This window comes from Rhinopithecus roxellana, chromosome 1 (genome assembly GCF_007565055.1).
Source record: "Rhinopithecus roxellana isolate Shanxi Qingling chromosome 1, ASM756505v1, whole genome shotgun sequence".
NCBI lineage: Eukaryota > Metazoa > Chordata > Mammalia > Primates > Cercopithecidae > Rhinopithecus > Rhinopithecus roxellana.
In genome coordinates this window covers 133,605,098-133,626,883 of record NC_044549.1, presented here as the reverse complement: position 1 = coordinate 133,626,883, position 21,786 = coordinate 133,605,098, and positions in this window count along the sequence as shown.

Sequence of the window (21,786 nt, the reverse complement as noted above, 5' to 3'; positions counted from 1 at the left end):
CACAAAGTGACCACAGCCTTGCGAACCAGTCAAGTATGAGGCCATTGCCATTGAGTTGTTCCTCAGAGTTCCTAAGGTATCCGCTTAGAACAGCAGTCCTCAAACCTAAGATTTCATCAGAATTTACCTGGAAGGGTTGTTAAAAGACAAGTTGCTTGACTCTATACCCAGAGTTTTCTGATTTGGTAGTCTGTGGTGGGTCCAAGAATTTGTATTTCTAACAAGTTTCCAAGTGATGCTGGTGCTGCTATTTCAGGGACAGTGCTTTGAGCATCACTGGCTTACAAAATGGTTTTTAAACATAGCTGCACAACAGAATCATTAGGATAGCCTTTTGAAAATTACTGCTACTCAGGATCCACTACCAGCCTATTAAATCAAAATACCTGGTAATGGGCTCCCCAGCCAACTCTAACATGCAATCGTGGTTAAGATACGTATGTTTAGAAGTAGAGGAAAGGAAATACCATTCAGAAAAGCAATAGCCTTGGGTAGGGGTTTACCCCATGGTTTCCTCAAAAGTCCATTAATTCCATAAAATAATAAGCAAAAAGGTCATGTGTAGCCAGGGAGGGAGTGCATAGTCTTCAACATATTCTCCAAAGGATCTGTGACTGCACCACCCAAATTAAAAATCACTAAGGAAGCTGAATCTTAGGGAGGCCTGGTCTGCTTACACAATTTCTTACATTCACACACATCACCATCATATATGTTTCAAACTCCATTCTGTTCATACATTAAGGCTTCTGTGAGAAATATCTGCTTTACTTTGCATAGCTTCAAGGTTTGAAATGTTTATCCTTGCATATTTACTCAGGTTAATAGGCATTTGTTTCAAAGTGTTTATTAAGAAGAATCCAACATCCATCCATCATTGACATGTTGGCAAGAATCACTTTATCTAGATTGGTTTTATATTACCATACGTCCTAAAGTAATAGATATTTTGAAGGAGCAAAGAAGGGAGTATGAAGAACATTGACAGTCTAAGTAGAGGCCCACAGAGAAGTTTTCAACAAAACCAGGACGATGGGAACCTGAAAGATTGAGAAGGGCATCTGAGTCAGTAAGATATGTGTGAAGAAAGAAAAATCAGAATACACAAAGAGTAATTTTTAACTATGGTACCTGAGACTCATTGCACGATGAAGAAACAAATAGAAAATCGTCTTCCTTCTTCTTTTCTTCCCCAATATTCATCACATACAGATTCCTTAGAATCATTAACTAAGGACTAACACGATCTCTACTAGTGGGGTCAGTTTTGAGTAATGTAAAGCATGGGAGCCTTAGAGCCAGACAGAACTGAGCTCCAATCCCAGTTCTGCCATTCACTATCTAGGTGGCCTCGAGCAACTGTTAACCTCTCTAAGTCCAAGTTTCCTATCTGTAAAATAGCAATGATAACACCCACCTCATGAGGTTATCTTGAAAAGTAAAAGAAATAATTTTTAGTGCTTATTACAGTGCTTCAAACTACCAAGTGTTCAATAAATGGCTGTGTTGCTACAACTCAGCTAGGTTATGATCAAATAGGCATTTTTTGGACTAGCCTAAAAATGCAGCTATGTATCAATGGTTATTGTTTATGTTCCAAGTGATTGGCTTTGAGATAGATAGTCTTCACTATGAAAACATTTAAATTCTCACTTTAAATTTTCAATTTACTTTATAAATGAACAAATTGTTGTTCCAACTGCCAATACTTTTTGTTTTAGCTACTCAGCTACCATCTTAATCTCACAGCTAATAGAAACTCCTCCCTGAAATGAGAGTTTCTCAGGAACAAGGATCATGTCTTTATCAAATAACCATTAATTGAGCATCTGTATGTCAATAACTGGACATAAAAAGATACATACAATTAGTTCCTTTCCTCATGGGGCTTAACTTCTACCTGGGAAAAATAATATGCAAATACAATTCAAGATTATGACTGTTATAATAAAGATGCATGCCAAGAACTATTGAGTATACTGGAAGAACAGATTTATTTTATCTCATTTGATAAGGAAATCTTCATAAGAGGGTAGCATTAGAACTGAGCCAAACGTATGTCAAACTCAATAATAAATGAAGTAATTCCAGCATTTTGGAAGACAGAGATGGAAGGATCACTTGAAGCCAGGAGTTTGAGACTAGCCTGGGAAACATAGCAATACACCTGTCTCTACCAAAATAAATAAATAAAAATAAAATTAGCCAGGCATGGTGGTACATCTTTGTAGTCCTAGCTATTCAGGAGGCTGAGGCAGGGTAATCACTTGAGCACAGGAGTTTGAGGTTACAATGAGTTATGATTATGCCATTGCACTCCAGCCTGGGTGACAGAGCAAGTCCTAGTATCAAATAATAATAAAAACAATAATAATAAGTGTAAAACATATGTAGAAATAGATCTACATGGATACTACTGCAGGACAAGATTCATAAATGTACTACTATGGTATATTTGGATCTTGAATACATAGAATAAAGATTAAAGATGAAATGTCATGGTGTGCATCTAGGCATGTATGTAATAGTAAGAAATATTATTAATAAGTAGCAAGCTGGGTGACGGGAAATAATGTTAGAGAGGTGCTACCATGAAACTGTATTTTGCAGAGCCCTGGGAACTGAACAAGGAAGTTTAGACTTCATGCAATAAGCAAAAAAAAAAAAAAAAAAAAACTCATTATAGTTTCTAGAACCAAGGTATATGTAACATGATGAAAGCAGAGTTGTAGTAAGGTTATTCCAGAAATCATGTTGTGGGTAAAGGATTGAGGCTAAAGATGGTAGACCAGAGCATATTGAATCAATTTTATTAATGCAGCTATGACCCGTGATAGGTCTAGACGAGTATAAGTATGCGTTTAGAGATCAATTATAGATATAAATGTGATATTTCCTGAATGTCACCTGGGATATTTGAATAATAACATCACTGACAAATATTGCAAAGGTAACGTGAAAGATTATGAGTCATTTTTAAGTGAATAAAATTAAGCGTTATCTTTATGCCAAGTATGTGAAAATATATAATGTTTCAGGCAAATGTATCTACATAATATGTGCATCTTCATTCATTATCTATTTCCCACAGTATATCTTGTTTCCACAAATAAATTATCTACTTTTGCTGGGCGGAATCTCATCTCATATTTCTCATGCATTCTATAGAGCCTACCATGTAAAAAACATAAAGTTGGTACTTAATAAAAACTTATTATTTGATTAAATAACTGAGGTCAGAAATAGCGGAAAACTAGCCCATCTTAGATGGTGTCATTAGTGAATAAGAATTATTTATTCCTAATGATATTGATGAAGTGGGAAAAGTTTAACTGTGCCAAGTAATTCTAGACCATAAAACTATAGTTCATTTTTTAAAAATATTCAGTAGAATAAATTTTATGGACCTGAAACATCAAGGGAAATAGTGAAAAATCAAGCTTCTCATCTACTCAGGTGTGTGTAGGTTTCCTTTTTTTTTTTTTTTTTCACTTTAAAAATGTGATCTCAGGCTGGGCCCGGTGCCTCATGCCTGCACTCCCAGCACTTTGGGAGGCCAAGGCGGGCAGATCACGAGGTCAGGAGTTCGAGACCAGCCAGGCCAAGATGGTGAACCCCCATCTCTACTAAAAATACAAAAATTAGCTGAGCATGGTGGCAGGCACCTATAATCCCAACTACTCGGGAGGCTGAGGCAGAGAATTGCTTGAACCTGGGAGGCGGAGGTTGCAGTGAGCCGAAATCACACCACTGCACTCCAACCTGGGCTACGGGGTGAAAATCCATCTCAAAAAAAAAAAAAGTGATCTTAAAGTTGGGGTGGGAGAATAAGACAGTAAATCAGCCCAATCTTTTATAGCAGCATATTCACTTCACTTAGAAAAAATGACTTTAATTGCACAGGGATAGAAAAAAAGATATTTGAATACCTTTCCTTGACAAGATTCAGGGATTTCATGTAAGAATAAAATATACATTGACAGTAAATTTAGATTGGGGTAGAATTTAAAGCTCTTGTCCATCAACATGTAATGAATGAATGAGACGCTTGCATAATAGCATTTTTTGGAGCACTGTTAGAAAGAGCAAGGGAGTCTTTGCAACGCTAAAGAAAAAACAAAATTAAAAAAATTTAAGGATGTTTCACTCTCAATAAAAAAAATCCTAGTTGAAATAAGCTGGCAACTCCATGTTCAGAATCTGTGTTGTTTCTCTAATGTTCAGGAATGGTTAAGGCAGGAAAGAGACTCTCAAGGTCACCAGGAATATTCCTTAGAGTATTCTTATAGGGCTTATCTGTGCTCACATGCCTAATTTTTTTCCAAGTGCAAAAGAATGGCCACTTGCTTGAGACAGGCCCAGTGCCATCCTTTATTCAAGTTCCTTTATACTCCTCTTTTTAAAGAAGCTGTCAAGTTCTTTTTTTGCAACTGACAGGAAAGGCCAAATCTGTGGTACAGGAAAGGAGGCGCAAAAAAGAAACTTTTTTGTGTTGATGTTTTACTAAGTGAGCTAAGGAGAATTTTAGAATCATGCAATTTACTCTGGAGGCATTTACTGTACATAGCTATAGTGATGGTAATTTCTTTCATTGTTGAAGTGAAAAGATAACCATCAATCAGTTGTCAATTGGTCAATTGCAGAAGTGATGAAAAGAAACTGGTAGGAACAATCACTTCTGTGGCTACCTAGACCATTTGGAGGCATAAGAAAAGTATGGGAACTGGATTGCATTTTAAAAAGGGATTGGACCAGATTTTCAAAAAGGTTAATAGGCATAACTTCCTTGTAAAGGATGGCTTTGAGGTTATGCAAATCAGGAAATGCATTTTAAAAATGAAAAATTTAAAAGACAATGAAAAGTTTAAAAGTAAAATTTATTTATTTAACTGGATCAGGTAAATAAGCCCAGAAAATCTTGAATTTCATTGTGTTCCTAATGGAGGAATAAATATAGTTTACTAATAACCCAACACATGTATTTAAAACAAATTAATGAAAATTTCTTTGTACTCATGCCTTAGGTTCTAATCTTGGACACTTGGAAATAAAAAACTTTTCAAGTATGTATTATGAGAAATAGAACATCGAAGCTAATTGTGAACACTGTTTTTAAGCAAATATTTACAGATAATTTAATTTTCTTGAACCTATGGAAGTTTACATAAAGGTTAAGATAAGAACAGTTTAAAAAATCATTAACTTGCATAAAAGGCAAATGGCACTTAGGGACTTAGTGCTGTAAGCAAGATTTCATTTTAATTTATCCTATTTTCCTAAGAATGGCAATGTTATTGATTTATTCTGAGAGAGTTCCCCACACACATAGTGTTTTTTTTTTTTTTTTACTGTGGTAGGTAATAAAAAGGATTACAGGCCCCCAGAAGGATGAGATAGCATCAGTTTGTAATCCAGCCCATGGTTTCCTAGATACCGTATTGTCTATTCTGTTCCGCTATGTGAAAAATGTTGAATATCAACAATGGGTTTCAGTGCTGTATTGTTGAGTTTTGTATGAACTAATCTAGCTTCCCTAAAAAAAAAAAAAAGAAAGAAAGAAAAAGTAAGAAAGAAGAAAAGAAAGGGAAAAAAAAAGAAAAGAAAAGAAAAAAAGAAAGAACCACAGCTTTGGACAAAAGTGTATAGGCAGTGCATTTGAAACTCCCCTTGCACCAGGACTGACTGTAGCTGGGGGAAGACATTTTACTCATTTGCTCTTTCCTTTCATACGGTCAGCTGGTCGCTCTTCTCAGGTGTACATCACCTATTATAATTTTACCTAATTTTGATACTGTGATAAGGAAAGTCCCAGGACTTATCAGCTGGGATAGGCCTCACTTACAAGACAGCTCTGTTCAGTATTTGGAAGGTAAGCTATTTGCACAACTTCTCTGCTGTAGTGTACCGGCCTAGCTCTAAAACTTTGCAATACGTCACTTATTTTTAACTTTCACTTTTTTTCTCTTTTCTTCTTTTGGAGAAAGAAAGCCTGACAGGTTTCTTCGGAAAAGTGGCCATCCATGGAATGAATGAAATGTTCTCTTTCTATTCCAGTAAGTAATTGACTTGTAACTAAAAATTGAACTGGCTGCTATGTCAACTGCAATGTGAGCTGCTGCTGGCACAGGTGTTGCTTACTCTTTAGCCTGGAAAGAAAAGGGGCTTAAACTGTGATTAAATTTCAATTCAATTGACCTCAACATGATAGCACATAATTCTCACTTGCCTACCGAATGGCCTGAGTTCTCATTTTGACCCTGATTCTGACACCTGCGTTTTTAATGTTTGGTGTAGCTAAAGCTATGGTTGCTCTTTTGGTTAGAAATAAAGTGGGTAGAGAACAGTTCTAAGTAAATAACAAATGGTAGTTAGCCGAATGAGTCTTTAATACAGTGCTCAACGTGTTCTATTTTTTTAATGCATTAACTCTAAGTTCATGTAGATTATTATTCAATCTTTTCTTTTAAAAGGTATGGATTCATGGGTAACAATTTTAATAACTATGGATACACAGTAAATCCAAATCAGTGAATTACAAATAAGTAAAGGAAGTGAGAATTTTGATGTTAAGTGCTTTCAAATGCTTAACTTTGATTATGTAATGTATCATAGACTAAATATGCCTTGCACTTTAATTATTTTTGAGCCCCAGGAATGAAACAGCAGCATTGTTTTTCTTCCTTACTGTAAATAGAATGAAAGTCTCCTTAACTTAAGTAAGATGACCGTATTTGAGTTTGGGAGACAAACTTTTATTTTTTCCCAAAAGCAAAATAAAAATATCTAAAATTTAGTGACATCTAAAATTTAGTGACATCTAAAATTACAATTTACACTGAAGGCTATTCTCCATTCATTTTTTGTAAAATGGTTGCATACCAAGGATTGATCTGTAAGATGAGAGCACCCGTGGATTGTTGTTTTTTCCTCCTAACTTCCTTTCTAACCTGGGAATTAGAAGAACTTGCTGATGATGCTTGCTTAACCCTGCTTATAGTGCCAGCCTGTAACTAGCTCTCTGTGAAACCATTTCTGACCCTCTGCTTGCAGTGGTGAGCCTGAATTTTTCCCCCTCCTTGCCCATCACTGTCAGTCAATTATAAGATTGAACTGAACCAGAAAATCTGGTACAGTCTGGTAATTAGTACAAAGGGTTTCCAGTCTAGTGTAAAGACAGAGATGCAAGAGCCCCAGCAGTCACAGAAATCGTTTTGATTGGCCATGGACATTGCCTTTTAGTGCTGCTTGGTGACTTCCTAAAGATATTGCCTCCTACCCTACAGGTCTTCTCCTTCAAGTACATTATGGGCCTTTTTTAAAAGTCGTGTGTGTGTGTGTGTGTGTGTGTGTGTGTGTGTGTGTGTGTCTGTGTGTGTGTGTTTCTTTTTTTAGATTCAACTTCTCCCATTTTTAGTCTGTCGTTTTTGCCTATCAAACAGACACATTTTGACTTGCCCAACAAAGAACCAAGTTATCAACACTCACAGAAACTGACATTTTTAATTCAGGCTTCATTATGTCTTTGAATTATGACAGTGACGTACAAAGACATTTTAAGGGTTTTTCATTATTTTTTTAAAATCCAGCATTGGGATGTTTATCTTTCTTTAGTATTCATATTTCCCTTTCTACGTTTATTCTCAGTAATATATAATTAGCATTATCAAAACCATCAGCTATTATCCTTTCTGACTTTTGACCTTTATTTTTTAAATAAGCCTCAAGCTAACATTCTCTAGAATAAGAAAAATTCCCCAAGAGATTTTAATGAAATATTTTAGGGTTATTTTAAAACATGAATCCCTTTTAAACATCAATACTACATGACTAGACAAGTAATGGGTCTTATAATAAAACAATAGCAACAAAATAAATTTGATGAAAAATTATTTTGTAAATCTAACTCGCATTTGATGGTAAGTGCGATTTTAGAGTGTGTATTTCATCATACATCTTAAACCACTACTTTGGAGTTCATTGCTTATTATAAAAGCTAATTTGGGGTAAATTCTTGTTTTTTACAGAAACAAACATCCTTTTTGATTATAGATTACAATGACTCATTAGTCATATCAGATATAGTGAAAGTGTTTGGTAATTTGTCAATATAACAAATGCCTATCCCAAAAGATAGATACGTCTATCTTCTTTTTTTAAATTCGTTTTAAGGACAAGTTTAATGTCTGACACCCAGCATAAAATTGCAAAAGCAGCAGTGCCCAAATGAAAAACAATCAAAAGAAAGCACAAGGTTTTCATCTCCAAGAATGCTATCTTTAGGACAATCTGCATCGTGATTTTAGTTGTGATGTGTGTTGTGATTCTTCTAAAGGATCCTTTACTTACCTACACCTTAATGTAGCTTTAAATATCTGCTTTATTCTGTGTATAATCTTAACAAAAGTAGTTACATTACCATGTCTGGTGCTGAGTTTTACATCTGACTTTGCTGTTAAATTTCAAGGAGGTTAATATTGCTTTTGTAACCCTGTCATGAGTAATGCATTTTCCCAGTAAACATGTCATAATGTTAAAGGCTGTTCAAGAAGCAGTATTTCTGTTGAAACAGTTTTGTATTTATTTCTCTATTGTTTATTATCCATAATATAGTGTAAGGCTTTGAAAAGAACACGCATATTTATGTAATCAACACTTTTTGTTATTAGGAAAGCCTTCCCATTAAAATCTAAGAGAGTCTAACAAAACTATATAAATAGGCAACTTTTCAGGAATAATATTTGCATTCAATTTTAACTTGCCATCAAGCTTATATGTTAAAATGTATACACAAAGTGACTGAGGGAAGAGTGCATTCTGGTGATATTTTTCTTACTTTTTAATCTAAAATATATATTGAAATTCAAAAGGTGCTCACCACATGCAGTGTGGCAGTGTTCAATATTCTTTAACAGCTGCATACTGTATGGTTCGTATAAAGTTACAGGGGCTCACAAGCTTTATAACGGACACAAACATTCTTTTCTATTTCAGTCTTAACTCCTAGAAGCAGGAGTCAGACTTGGAAAGAACCAAGCAGGCTCCTGCCCCCTTGAGACCAGAGTACCTCTGCTATTATCTGCTGTGTATATTAGAGTTCCATTAAGATTTACTCATGAAAATCCCATGCTGGAGGGGAAAAGGTGAAAAATTACTGACTGAGGCTCTTATAGAAAAGGAAAGCAGGGTTTACTCAAGGTTGTACGCTGAGTGAGTGACAATGTCAGTTTTATCACCCAGTTTCTTGTCTCCTGGTCCCAGGCTTACTCTCCTAACCAGACACAGTCATGGGTCTGTATGTTCAGGCCTCCTAAACTATATTGCTAAAAGCAAGAAATTCAAAGCCAAATGTTTAAAATCAGGATGCTTCCTGAAGATATAGTATCTAGGTGGTAAATGGAATTTTATAACATTATAGACCAAAATCAAGCCCTTTATTTGGCAATATTATTCATTCTGGCTGCGTTGTTGTAGTCATTAGGGAAAAGATTGATTCCTCTTACTTCTTAGTAAAGTAATATTTTGGAGGTTTCTTAATGGTATTTCTAATTGTGGTAAAAAATAAAATAAAATAAAATTTACCACCTTCACCATTTTTAACTGTATAGCTCAGTAATGTTAATTTAAGTGGAATTTTTTACAGTAGAAAAAATTAGTACTTAAATCCAAAAGAAAGAACATTTTTAAAAACCTGAATTAAGACGCTAATTTTTCAAAATATGTTTTATGGCATACCATCCCCATAAGTATGCCAGGTAAAAAAAAAACACAGTCAAATAATTTATGTCCTTCTCTAAGAAATTCACAAGGAAAATTTGTACTTGAAAAACTGGTAAATCATAAAGATCTCTTTGAAACTTGTATAATATAGAGTATCCCAAACTATTTTTCCATAGGTTTCCCCACCTATTTTGCCAAAAAGTCTATTTTTATTCTTCAGAGCTGATATTTTTAACACATTTTAGGAAATTTTCCTCTAATCAAACCTTTGCAGATAAAAAAGATCTATAAAGTAATGTTTATACTATTTATGTTAACTGGCTCTGTGTTTACAAATCTTTTATCTTTATCTTATGGTAGTAAATCTCATTAATTCAATCACTCAACAAATATTTAGGCATGGGCTAAGTGCTGGGGATACAGTAATGAGTAAATCAGTCAGAACTCCTGACCTTACAGAGCTTACAGTCTGGGAAAGAAGTCACTACAAGTGCTCTAATGTGAATGTCAGAAGAAGGGAAGAAAGAAAAGAAGGAAGCAAGAAAGGGAGGAAACAAAAAGGGAGGGAAGGAAGGAAGGAGGGAGGGAGGGATGGAGAGAAGGAAGGAAGGAAGGGGAATGAATGAATACAGGGAGCACAAGCAATATTAGCTATTTCTGACACTCATAGCTTATCTAGCTATGTTTTTTGTTGTTGTTTTTCCTCATTCTGAAATGAGAGAAGAGGGAAAGGGGGAAGAAAAACCCACCAGTTCAGTGGTCTGGTCTTTGAATAGAGATAGAAATAATATTTCTTTGAAAGCTACATATGTTCCAGCAATTGAGTCTATGATAGTTCTCTAGCAATTCAAAGATGGGCTGCTATTGCTTAGAAGGGAAGGAGATAGGAAGAAAGGAGAGAAGAAAAGGAGAGGAAGGGAGGAAAGGAGGAAGGAAAAAGAAAAGAAAACGCATTTTCTGGTCTTCCCTCCCATTGTGGCATCTTAACTGTTGATATTACCTTCCATATAAGAAGATTCCTTTCAAGTGTCAGCAGAAGACCTTGTTTGGCGGTAACCATGGGTCCTACCTCTGTCAGGACATATTTCCTCTGACTATCTATCCAACCTTCTCTCTCAGGCTCTGACCTTCATGCTGGGAACCTTTCTTCATGGGAGTGAAATGTGTCTCCTAAGCAAAGGAAAAGGATAGGCCCATGGGCATATTATGGTTCTCCAGCATCTTAGTCATCCTTAGAGCTCCTACACAAAAATACAAATCATGATCCTGCCAAAAAGGAGCACTTGAAAGACTAAAGAAGGGCCTCATCTTCTTGTTAGACTGCTGTCCATTGTCCCACTTTCTTGTATGAAAGTGAATGCCTTGCCTCCTAACTCCTGTGTATACCACTTGAAAATAAATATTGTAGGTGACTGCCCTTTGATCACAGAGATTAGGGAAGCAGGAAAGATTGCAAAATTAAAAAAAAAAAAAAAAGGCTTATAACTAAGATAAAAAGAAGGAGGACCTTATGCCAACTCTGGTTTCTTAGCTGCATTTTTCATCATGGATGTGTCACAGGTGAGTTCTGTGAATCAGTGCTGAGCTGAATTCTCTGGGATACTGCGACTTTGTTTTGCTTTTTCTTTCTTTCTCATCCCAGCATTTCCTTCAATGGGAACAATGTGACATAAAATTATTATCAGAATACTGTGAGGAAAAAGACTTAGAAAAGAATTTGGGATTTTCAAGTTAAAATTAAGAGCTATGTTAGTCTGCTTCCTTCTTCTAGTTATCTGGGAATCAATTTTCTAATTCAGTCTCTCCTCTCTGTCATTTGTCTATTGATATATGCTAGGCCATGCAGTACTTGTCTCTTTTTATTCCTTTTAATTAACTTTTAAAAATCAATTATGATTATTTGTATGGATTCCTATTCTCTCTTCTCATCAAATTTGTTTGGCTTATTTTTTATTTACATGCCACTACCCACTGCTGTGAATTAACAATGACAAAAAATCTGCACTCTTCCCTTCCACCTCTTGAACTGGAGAAACAGTTAGCTAATAAGAGGCTAAATGAGCCTTAGAGTATAGAGAAGCTGGAATCCTTAAATTATTTAAATTGAAAAATGGCTGGTTTTACAATCAGAAAAACTCAAGTGGACCGTAAGCCCCTACTTGATTGTTCCCCCTTATCTGGATGATCTTGTAATGACAGCTGGAGTTATCTGCCATCAGCATCACTGTCCACAAAAGCTTCCACTCTCTCTGCTCAACTCTTCAGCAGCCCTGGGGAGCTGGAGCTGTTTCATGGGAGAGGGCCCTAGAGGACTGGAAACTTTATTAAAATGCAAAGCTATCTCTAGTGACATAAAAGCTCAGTAAAGGGTAATGGATCTAAAATCACAGAGCCAGAAATTATCTGCAGAATGAAAAAACTGAGATTTCATACACTGTAGGCTAGGGTCAGTGTAAAATAAAGGGCAATATAAAATAAATAGCAGTTTATAGTAAGGAGCAAGAGATAGAAGGAAAAGAAAACGTAGTGTTTCAACATCAACAGTGCAACAAATGCCACATGTGTCAGACTGCCCTTGTAGAATTCTGTCTCAGGAAGTGACCCAGTGAAATGTATTATGGGAAGTCAGGATAATTGTCTGCTATGTACCCCCAAACCTTCCTGATTTTCTCTTGATAAGCATTTCCTTCTTGGGCTACCACCCATTACTTTTCTGAAACTTGTTGTTACTAATAGAATTGGTAGTAACAGATAGTAATAGGACCCCATCACACTTTTGCTTGAAGTCTGAATGTGGCCTCTCCCTTCACTGGCCATATGAAAATGAGGAATCTAATTCACACACTGTATATTTTAAATGTATTTGCTCATTTTGATCCATTTTACTTTAAAAATTAAAAAGTAAGATCTTAACTCATTTAACTCAAAGGATTCCACATAAGATTACTCACTAATAAGTTAAATGTTGAAATGAAAATTGCACTAAAGGATAAAACAGTTATATAATTTGTCTTAAACAATGGCAATTAGTAGCAGAATGAAAAATGGCATCCAGGTGATTTCCATTTGCATATACTAAATTCTTCAAAAATCCTTTATTTTATATTATAAATTTCTTACTAGAAAAAAATGACTGTCAGCATGAAAAAGTCATAAGTAATATTCAAAATAGCTCATTGCTCTTAAAAGTCAGAGTAGTATGTTCCCTTCTGCACATCACTACTTTGAAAACAGTTCTCATGGAAGTTTATTATCATCGTCACTACCCTGACAACTACCTACTGACAATCATTTATTGAGTGCTTATCATATTTCTCCCTTCTCCAAGTCTCATCTTCAAGCCTCATTTTCCCTTCTGCTCAGAACTTTTTTTAAAAAAATCAGTGTTGGGTTAGATTATTTAACTGATAATTTCTCTTTTCATGCAACTAGCAAGTTTAGTTAGCAAATGAAAAAGCTAAATGAAGTATTCATACCTTCGTCTTCAACAGAAGACATTAAAATTACTAGTCGAATCACAAGCACTTTATATATCAGGAGAATCCCCACCCCACACATATACATAATGATTTGGCTTTAGTTTTTCCTAAAAATTTTGTATTTACACTTCACATGTTTATAAACTGATTTTTAGTGATGAGAAAAGATCGATAGAATTACTTAGGACTTTTTTTTTCCATTTCCAGTGCAGAGATAGCTTAAGGTGTGACTTTATAAACAAGCTGTCATCTCCAATGTAAGAAAACAAGGTTCTCTCTGTCCCCCAAAAAGAGACTGGGTACTGGAACACAGAGAAGCTCCTTTGTTCCGGTCTCCCCTTCACCCTCCATTAGTATGCACTGCTGCAAACTTGAGGCCCAGTGAAGAACTTCTTTGACTTGGTAGGGTGGTTTTTATAAAACCCCAAGCTTTGTTCCACAGGGACACTCATGTCAAATAGCAGTCCCCCACAGTAATTGTAACTCCATCATATTCTCCCACTCAAAATAGTGTATTGGGGTATGGGTGAAAGCAATACTATTGCAAGGATAATCTTGAATTTGCTGTAATTAATTCTTAAATATATTATCTGCAAACACCAGAACTTTTATTATTATTTCATATTTCTTACAACATATCTCAATCCCAGCTGATCGTGGCACATTAATCTCATGAAACTGGGGTTAAAACATATATTTTTAGTGAAATTGGCAACTAAATTGGCAGAGCTACTAGGAAATGAGAGATTCTTAGATCTCTGGAGCTGAGACTTGAGAAGATACTCTGACCAACCACTGGCTCTTAGGACTATTTCAGCAAATGATTGGAGCACATCATACTGCTTTTCTCCTTCCAACCTGGTGTCTCCTCACACCAGGTTGACTCAACAGTCTTATGTTTATGGAACAAGATAGGACAGAGTTATTGTTTACCTTAAAGTAGGATCTAAATAATCATAAAATACCAAAATATTATTAATAGCATGAAACTAATTTTATGTGTCATGACTAAATTTCTATCTTTTTACTAATTGCATTATTGGCATGTGTTAGCTTAGGCTTTACACTGAAAACTAAGTTATTTTTTAAGTTTTTAGTGTTCAAAGTGTGATGATTTTCTGGGGGATTTTTTTAAAGCCCAGTACTGAGACTATGCTCCAGACAAGTTAAATAAGAGCTTCTGAGGATGGGACCCAGACATCAGTATTTTTTAAAGCTCCATGGATTATTCCAAAGTGCAGCCAAGGTTGAGAACCACTGGTCTAAGGAAGAGGAAAAGGTGGGGAAAGGGGGAATCAGTATAGAGAGATACTAGGAAACTAATTTAGTCATGCAGTTATAATTGGTGCTATTTTGATTTGTTAACCTGATAGTCTGAAAGCGTCCAATGACCACTAGATGAGCCTAAGACATTCCAGACAGTGATCGCTCCCTGCTTCTGTGCATCTAATCCTGGGAACGAAGAGCAAGAAGGAAACTGTGACATCTCTACAGCTGAGGATTCTTAGCTCTTTAATAAAGTCAGGGCAAGCTTAATCCCACCCATTTCACAGGGAGGCTCAAAATGGATGCAGGAAAACCTCGCTCTATTCCTCTCTTTAAAGGCAGGTACAAGAGTCCTAGGATTACTGCAAATTTCCTAAGAATAAAAAACATTCAGACAAGAATTAAAAAATATTACAGTGTCTACTGTGAGCAAAGTGCTAGCCTAATCCTTACTACAACCCTGTGAGGCAGGTATTAGACGTGCTCCCATTTTACAGAGGAAGACACTGAGAAACAGTAACAAGAAAGCTGCCCAAGGTCATACAGAAAATGTGTGCCTAAGTCTGGACTTTTTACTCTAAGACAGATGGAAAACTGACCAAAGGTCACCCTAGCGATTCATGGACAGCTGTCTGTGTCAAAAGAATCTTCCATTCTTTAGATAAAGAATCAAATTAGTATGCTAATTGTGTTCTTTGCTACTATGTGTAAGCAAGCATTATACTCAGACATGGAAAAGAACCTTAGTATTCAGACATCAGTATGGCATTTGTTGTCTTTTGAAACATCACCACTAGTTCTCATGAGCAATTTGAGTCTATTGGAGTTTCTTCAATTAAAAAAAAAAAAAAGTTGGAATAGCTAAAATAACCAGCATATGCATCTAAGCTCAAGCTTACATCAAACCTTTGAAAACAGGGTACAACTCCTTCTTATAATATTTCTGAAAATGGAAATCCTCTTGATTTAGCAGTGATAAAAAAGAAAAAAAAAACATTTTGTATGTTCTCCCTCTAAAGTCTTAGAATGTGATAGTGTAATTGGGATTTGGCATCAGCCCCAAACAGCTGCAGCTATCTGGTTCATATTTTGTAAACTTTTTCTGAACCAGAAATTGCTAGTTACCGAAGGAAGCAGCTTAAGGTAAGGCCAACCCTCAACCAATGTGAAGAAAGCAGTTTATCTTTTATTTACTGAACCAAGCGTTGTCTCCTGTCTATTATGTGCTGGGCACTGTTCTTCCAGATCTTTCCCAACTTACTGACATTTCTTGTCCCTCTTCCTCTCATGCTCCCAACATCAGTATTCCCTGTCCCTCTACCCTCTGGGTCAAAACCCACTCTCAGATACCTGACTCCCATGAAGATAAATGTGGTTAATAACAGCTTTAACAAGTTATGATTTCCAGGATGATACGTATTATAACAGGCACCAGATCATTTAATCTAAAAGGGTGATGTTCTTGTGGTATAATTATAGGCAGGGGTTTCCTGAAGACAGTTGAAGCCTTCTCCCATCTTGCAACTTAGGTGGCAGCCTACCACTCTCCTGAGGTCAGGGCCATGCCTTTTCATGTATTTATTTATTTATTTATTTATTTATTTATTTATTTATTTAGAGATGGAGTCTCACTCTGTCGCCCAGGTTGGAGTGCAGTGGCATGATCTCGGCTCACTGCAACCTCCATCTCCCGGGTTCAAGCAATTCTCCTGCCTCAGCCTCCCGAGTAGCTGGGATTATAGGTGCCCACCACCAAGCCTGGCTAATTTTTTTTTTTTTTTTTTTTTTTTTTTTTTTTTTGTATTTTTAGTAGAGACGGTGTTTCACCATCTTGGCCAGGCTAGTCTTGGACTCCTGACCTCGTGACCCGCCCGCCTTGGCCTCCCAAAGTGCTGGGATTCCAAGTGTGAGTCATGTTTTTATCCCAAGTGCTTGGCACGTGACTATTCCAGTTGGAACTCAACAATGGAGGAAGCTCTGGCCTGAGGAAAATGAGTTGCAATAATAAAGATGTCCTGACACAGATGAATGGGAAGATGTTGGATTTATTTTGAGCCAAACTGGTATGAGGAGGTCAGCTAAAAGCTCTAAGAGGAGATAACCTAGTCCTATCAACTGAATTCTCCTAGGAGCCAGGGTCAGATTTGAGAAACTTCTGGAGGATCCAGTTAGCTTTAGAAGCTATAGATCTGGTTTTACTTAGCAGTTCTGGTCCATTCCAATTTGTTACATTTGAGTTTCACTGAAATTGGTATAAAAAGTAAATAAAACATTCAAAAAAATATTTATTGAGGACCTACTATATACCAGAAATGTGGCTAGGCATAGTGGGTATTGTTGTGTAAACCCCAATTCCTGCCCTCTTGAAGCTGACATTTTACTTAAAGAAACTAATGTAAAATCATTAATTATATAATTCAATATTTAATTGGAGTCTTATTAAACACTACAAAGGAAACACGCTACAAAAAAAAAAACGCTACAAAGGAAAAACGTAGAGAAAGAAACACACAAACTGAAAAAACACACAACAGAAGGATGTGATCTAATATAGAATATCAGGCAAACATTCTCAGAAATAAAAATTATATATATAGAGAGAGAGAGGAATATAAAGATAAATGAGACATATCTTTAGAGAGAGAGAGAGAGAGCTGATACCTAAAAGATGGCTGGGAGTTAGCTAAGCAGAGAATTTATAAATGGAGTGGACATTTCTAATAAACACCTTTAACATTCAATATGCTAGAGCTAATTCTCAGATCAATCTTCTTGCTAACAATTGTCTTGGTTCCTTTTCTTGAGGTTGTTCACGTAAGAAACATTTTGAGGTCTTTGTGACAAGCTGCTTATTCCGGGCTCTAAATTCAAATAAAACATTGGCATGGAGAAAGAAATCATTTCCATAGATGTCAACATATTTGTGAGACACACACAAGTGTATTATGATCTCACCCATTACTGTTTCACCTAGGTCGTTAGCATGAATGCCCATTTGACATACCCACCACTACACTCTAGGCCAGTAGCTTTCAAATTCTGAAATGTCCACAGACCAGACTTTCTATTTCACTCTGTCCAGAAACCTTGAGTAAAAGAAAAGGAGCTAGGAAAAGGAACTGAAAACACCAGAGGGAGCCCGGCCTGCGTAAGGTATATTTTAACCATCCCCACCCTGTTAAGTCAGTACTTTGTACGTTCACAAAAAGACATTCCCAAGTTCATCATGCTGTTTTATGCAGGACCATCCTTTGGCCCCCTTCTTCAGCTAATTAAATTCTCATTCCTAAATACTCAGTTCTGGCATGTTACCCTCTTACCCCACTGTCCCAGTCTAATTTAGATACACCTCCTTCGTGCTCTCATAGCTTGCTACACTTTTATGTCTTATCATGGCTATATAATAATAATAGATTTATTCATCTAACTTATCTTCTTCTTGAGAGAAGTAGTTCCTTGAGGGCAAGACTTATGTTTTAATCATTTTTGTATCCCTCATTTCTAGCGGAGTACTTAAAAAGGATCCTTTCAATGACTTCATATTCATGCATGAGAGTTACTTTTCCTTCCTCAGCCTCTAGAGAGACATGGAAACTTAGATTATGTCTATCCAGTAAACAAGGCTGTTTTTGTATATAGGAAACTTTTGACCCATCCCAGTCTGAAATTCTTCTCCATTTACAGATAAGCCTATTTTCATTACCTTAACTAAGGTATTGCTTTAGAGTCTTCCTTTGAAAAACCTCTTAGTGAAAAAACAGACCAGTCTACATGATGCCACTGACCAATACATTTGTCAGGAACAAAATTGGGCTGGACGTGGTGATGCGTGCCTATAGTTCCAGCTACTAAGGAGACTGAGGCAGGAGGATTCCTTTAGTCCATCTCTTAAAAAAAAATAAATTAAAACAAAAACAATATTGGTTTTGATGTTCAATTCTGTATAGAACATAACCATATGCTTAAGTGTGATCTTTCAGTCAGTGTATTTAGAATAATTTCCTTGTTTCATGTTAGAAATGGCATAATTTCCAGACTAGAAGAAAGGAATCAACTATGTCTAGCAGAATATTTGTCAACTAGTAAGATGAGAAAAGGAAAGGATACATTAATGAAGGAATAATTGAATGCATGGATAAACACAGTACAACCCAAAAGAATCCTCAAGCCATAAGCTAGAATAAGGACTTAGCATTGACAAAAAACAACAAAGCCATCAAACATAAAAATAAAAGCTATTGGAAGATCACATTTTCCAGTCAAACAGGACCCAAATATTATTCAAATAGCTAAAAACAAAAGAATGTGTTTTTTTAAAATACTAGCATATAGAGACAAAAGTTTGAGGAGGAAGTATTATAAATTCCAGAAAAATCCCCTTCCCGCCCCATCTTTCCTCTCACACCCACCGCTACACACACACACACCATTGTGGTATATATACACAAGTCATAGTTGTCTGCTTGCTTTTCCTGAAATGACTGTGATTTGAAAAAGAGGAAGTTAGGATAAGAGAAAGTTCCTTCCCAATGAAATGTCCTCCTTCTATTCCTGCCTATCATTCTTCAAGATAGGCATAAATGCTACCTCCTCTCTGAAAACCTGTTTTTGATTTACTGTAGCCCCCAGCTAATTGCTCCTTTCCTCTGCACTACCACTACAGCTTACCTCATCCCCTCTTTTGCATTATGTCACTATTGTTTATTAGAGCTAATTGCGTACATCTTTCCATCCTCTATCACGGGAGCTTTGGACAAGGGGCTATGTCTCATTTATCTTTATATTCCACTCTTCCTCTCTTCCTTCTCCAGTCCTATTGCAATGCCTGGCAAAAGTAAGAACTCAGAAAATGTTTGTTGGATGGAAGGAAAGGGGGAAGAAAAAAAAGGAACAAAGTTTGTTTCTGAAGAAAACGCCATTTGTCTCCCTTCTCCAAAGTATTTTCTTTCTCTAAAATCAGAGAGTAGCCTTTGCTTTTCCCCTAGGTATTAGGGTGTGTGCCCTTGAATACCTTACTTTGGCAAAAAGCCCACATTCCATCTCCAACCAGCTGAGTCATTTTCAGTTTTTTTGTGGTTCATTCATGCTTTTCTCCTTTATTGACACATTAACATTTCATGGTGACTGGGTCCTGTTCAGCTGGCAGCCCCTCTCAGCCCCCACACCTCTAAGCTGTCCTCACTTCGCTAGTTCCCAATTGCCTGTCTCTCTGGGAGCTCTCTGTCATCATCAACTGGCAGCAGAAAAATTGTTTGTTTGCTGTTGCTATACCTATGTTTTGGTAATTAACACGAAACAAACTCAGAGAATGAGAGACCTCTGTTAGCAGCTCTCTTTTCTTATGTGTTCTTTTCAAAAGTTCCCAGTTTGTTTTTAACAAAAAGAGAAAAATATGGATAATGAAAACGCTAGATAGATCTAAAATCTGTTTAATTTGGTATCTTGTCAAAATCCTTCATTTTAAATTTTTCTCCAATACTTGTACATCTATTACTTTCATGCCATCTGCAAGTGACTCTCAATGAGTTTCTAGTTTGCTCTGTTTTGTAGGTCATCAATTTGTACCTTAACCTAAAAAATAGTATTAATCCTAGGCTAAATGTGGTGGCTCACATCCATAGTCCCAACGCTTTGGGAGGCCAAGGTGAGAGGATCACTTGAAGCCAGGAGTTTGAGACCAGCCTGTGCAACATAGTAAGACCCCATCCATACCAAAAAGAAAAAAAAGTTTTTAAAATTTAAAATGGCATTAATCCATGAGCAAATTTAGTAATTAAAAATCTAGTCCTCTAAAGCATGGCATACAAGGGTTATTGTTTATTGGTTTCTGAAAGGAAATACCACACAGAAAAAATTATGTTACAAGGTTACACATTTACTTTTGCATCTTGCCCTTAGTAGGTGCTCAATAACTTCCTGCTGACAGACTGATTAGTTTTAGTAGCTCCCTGTTATTTCCAAAAAGACAGCATTTTTCAGGCTTTTCTGATCCACAGTGAAACATATGTTTTCTTAAGGCTGTGGAAATAGAATAATTCATATTGCGAGGTTATTTATTACCAGCCAGACCCTCATCTTGCTCTACGGGGCTCTGATAATCACCTATTTCAGAAGCCATTAGCCTTCTGTGTGTTGTAAAGCACTATTCACTATAACATATCTATGCCTTTGTATTCCAAGGGGAGGAATGATGTGTACTGAAGTAACAGACCTCTGTTGACCAAGCAAGAAAGTCTTTGATGCACAAATAGTACCTTAAATTGCTTTTATTTGATAGTGTGGAAATTAAACAGTGTGTGGAATCCATACCCAGGCATGAGAATATGTACATTCTTTCAAATGTTCAACATTACTGAAACAGATGTGTAAGAAAAATACACATTGAAAAAAAAATGTAATACTCAAGGTTTAGGCACTTACAGGAGGACAGCAGGAGCTGGATTTAACTTATTGATTTTAGAACCACTGTTTTTTCTAAAAAAGAGGTGAAATATTGCTTTTACTGTTTTCAGATAATAGGGACTGTTGTTGCAAATTATAAAATTTAATTAGCTATATAAATGCCAGAGGAACAAATAATGTGCTATTGTCTTGATATCTTTCCAGAAATTAGTCTTTTAAAATAAATTTGCCATATTAATCATCTAAAAATATTTTTGATCACTGAATTAATAGTTTGCAGCCTGTTTTCAGGTACTCATTGCCATAGGTGATTGCTTCTTAATTACTACATGGGCTTTTTCTATTCACTCATATTAATTCATGTTTTCTGGCACAGTCCCAAAAGGCAGCTTGCCCTATATCTTCTAATTACTTCTATAATTGAATTTGCCCACTTTTTCTAACCTATTTTTTAAACTGACTGTGTTTGTTCATGGTTTATTGTGTCTTTTTTTTGTCAGTTCTCTGCAAGCAGAATGTACATTGATTCTTTCCTCGTTTCTCATTAATTTTCAAGAGCTTTGCTGCATGTCTGTTTTTTCAGTCTGTCAGACCTATTGCTAGACTCCCCCCTCCAAAAAAAGGCTCTTATTATTAAAGGTTAGGTAAAATAGACTGAAGTTAATTAATTCATTAGTAACTCTGAGCCAATTACTGAAGCCTTCTCTTATTTATATACTTGTTAACAAGACAGAAATGAGAAAGGCCAATTACAGGCTCATGTCCTTCAGAAGTTCAGGAAACCCAGAGCTTATGCATTTATTGACATCACTTCAAAAAATTCAGTTTATATATCACATGTGTGAAATTTATTTTTAAAAAATTGTTAGTTAACATTCTGTTCTATCCCTTTCATTAATAAATGTTAGAGGTTTTTTTCTGC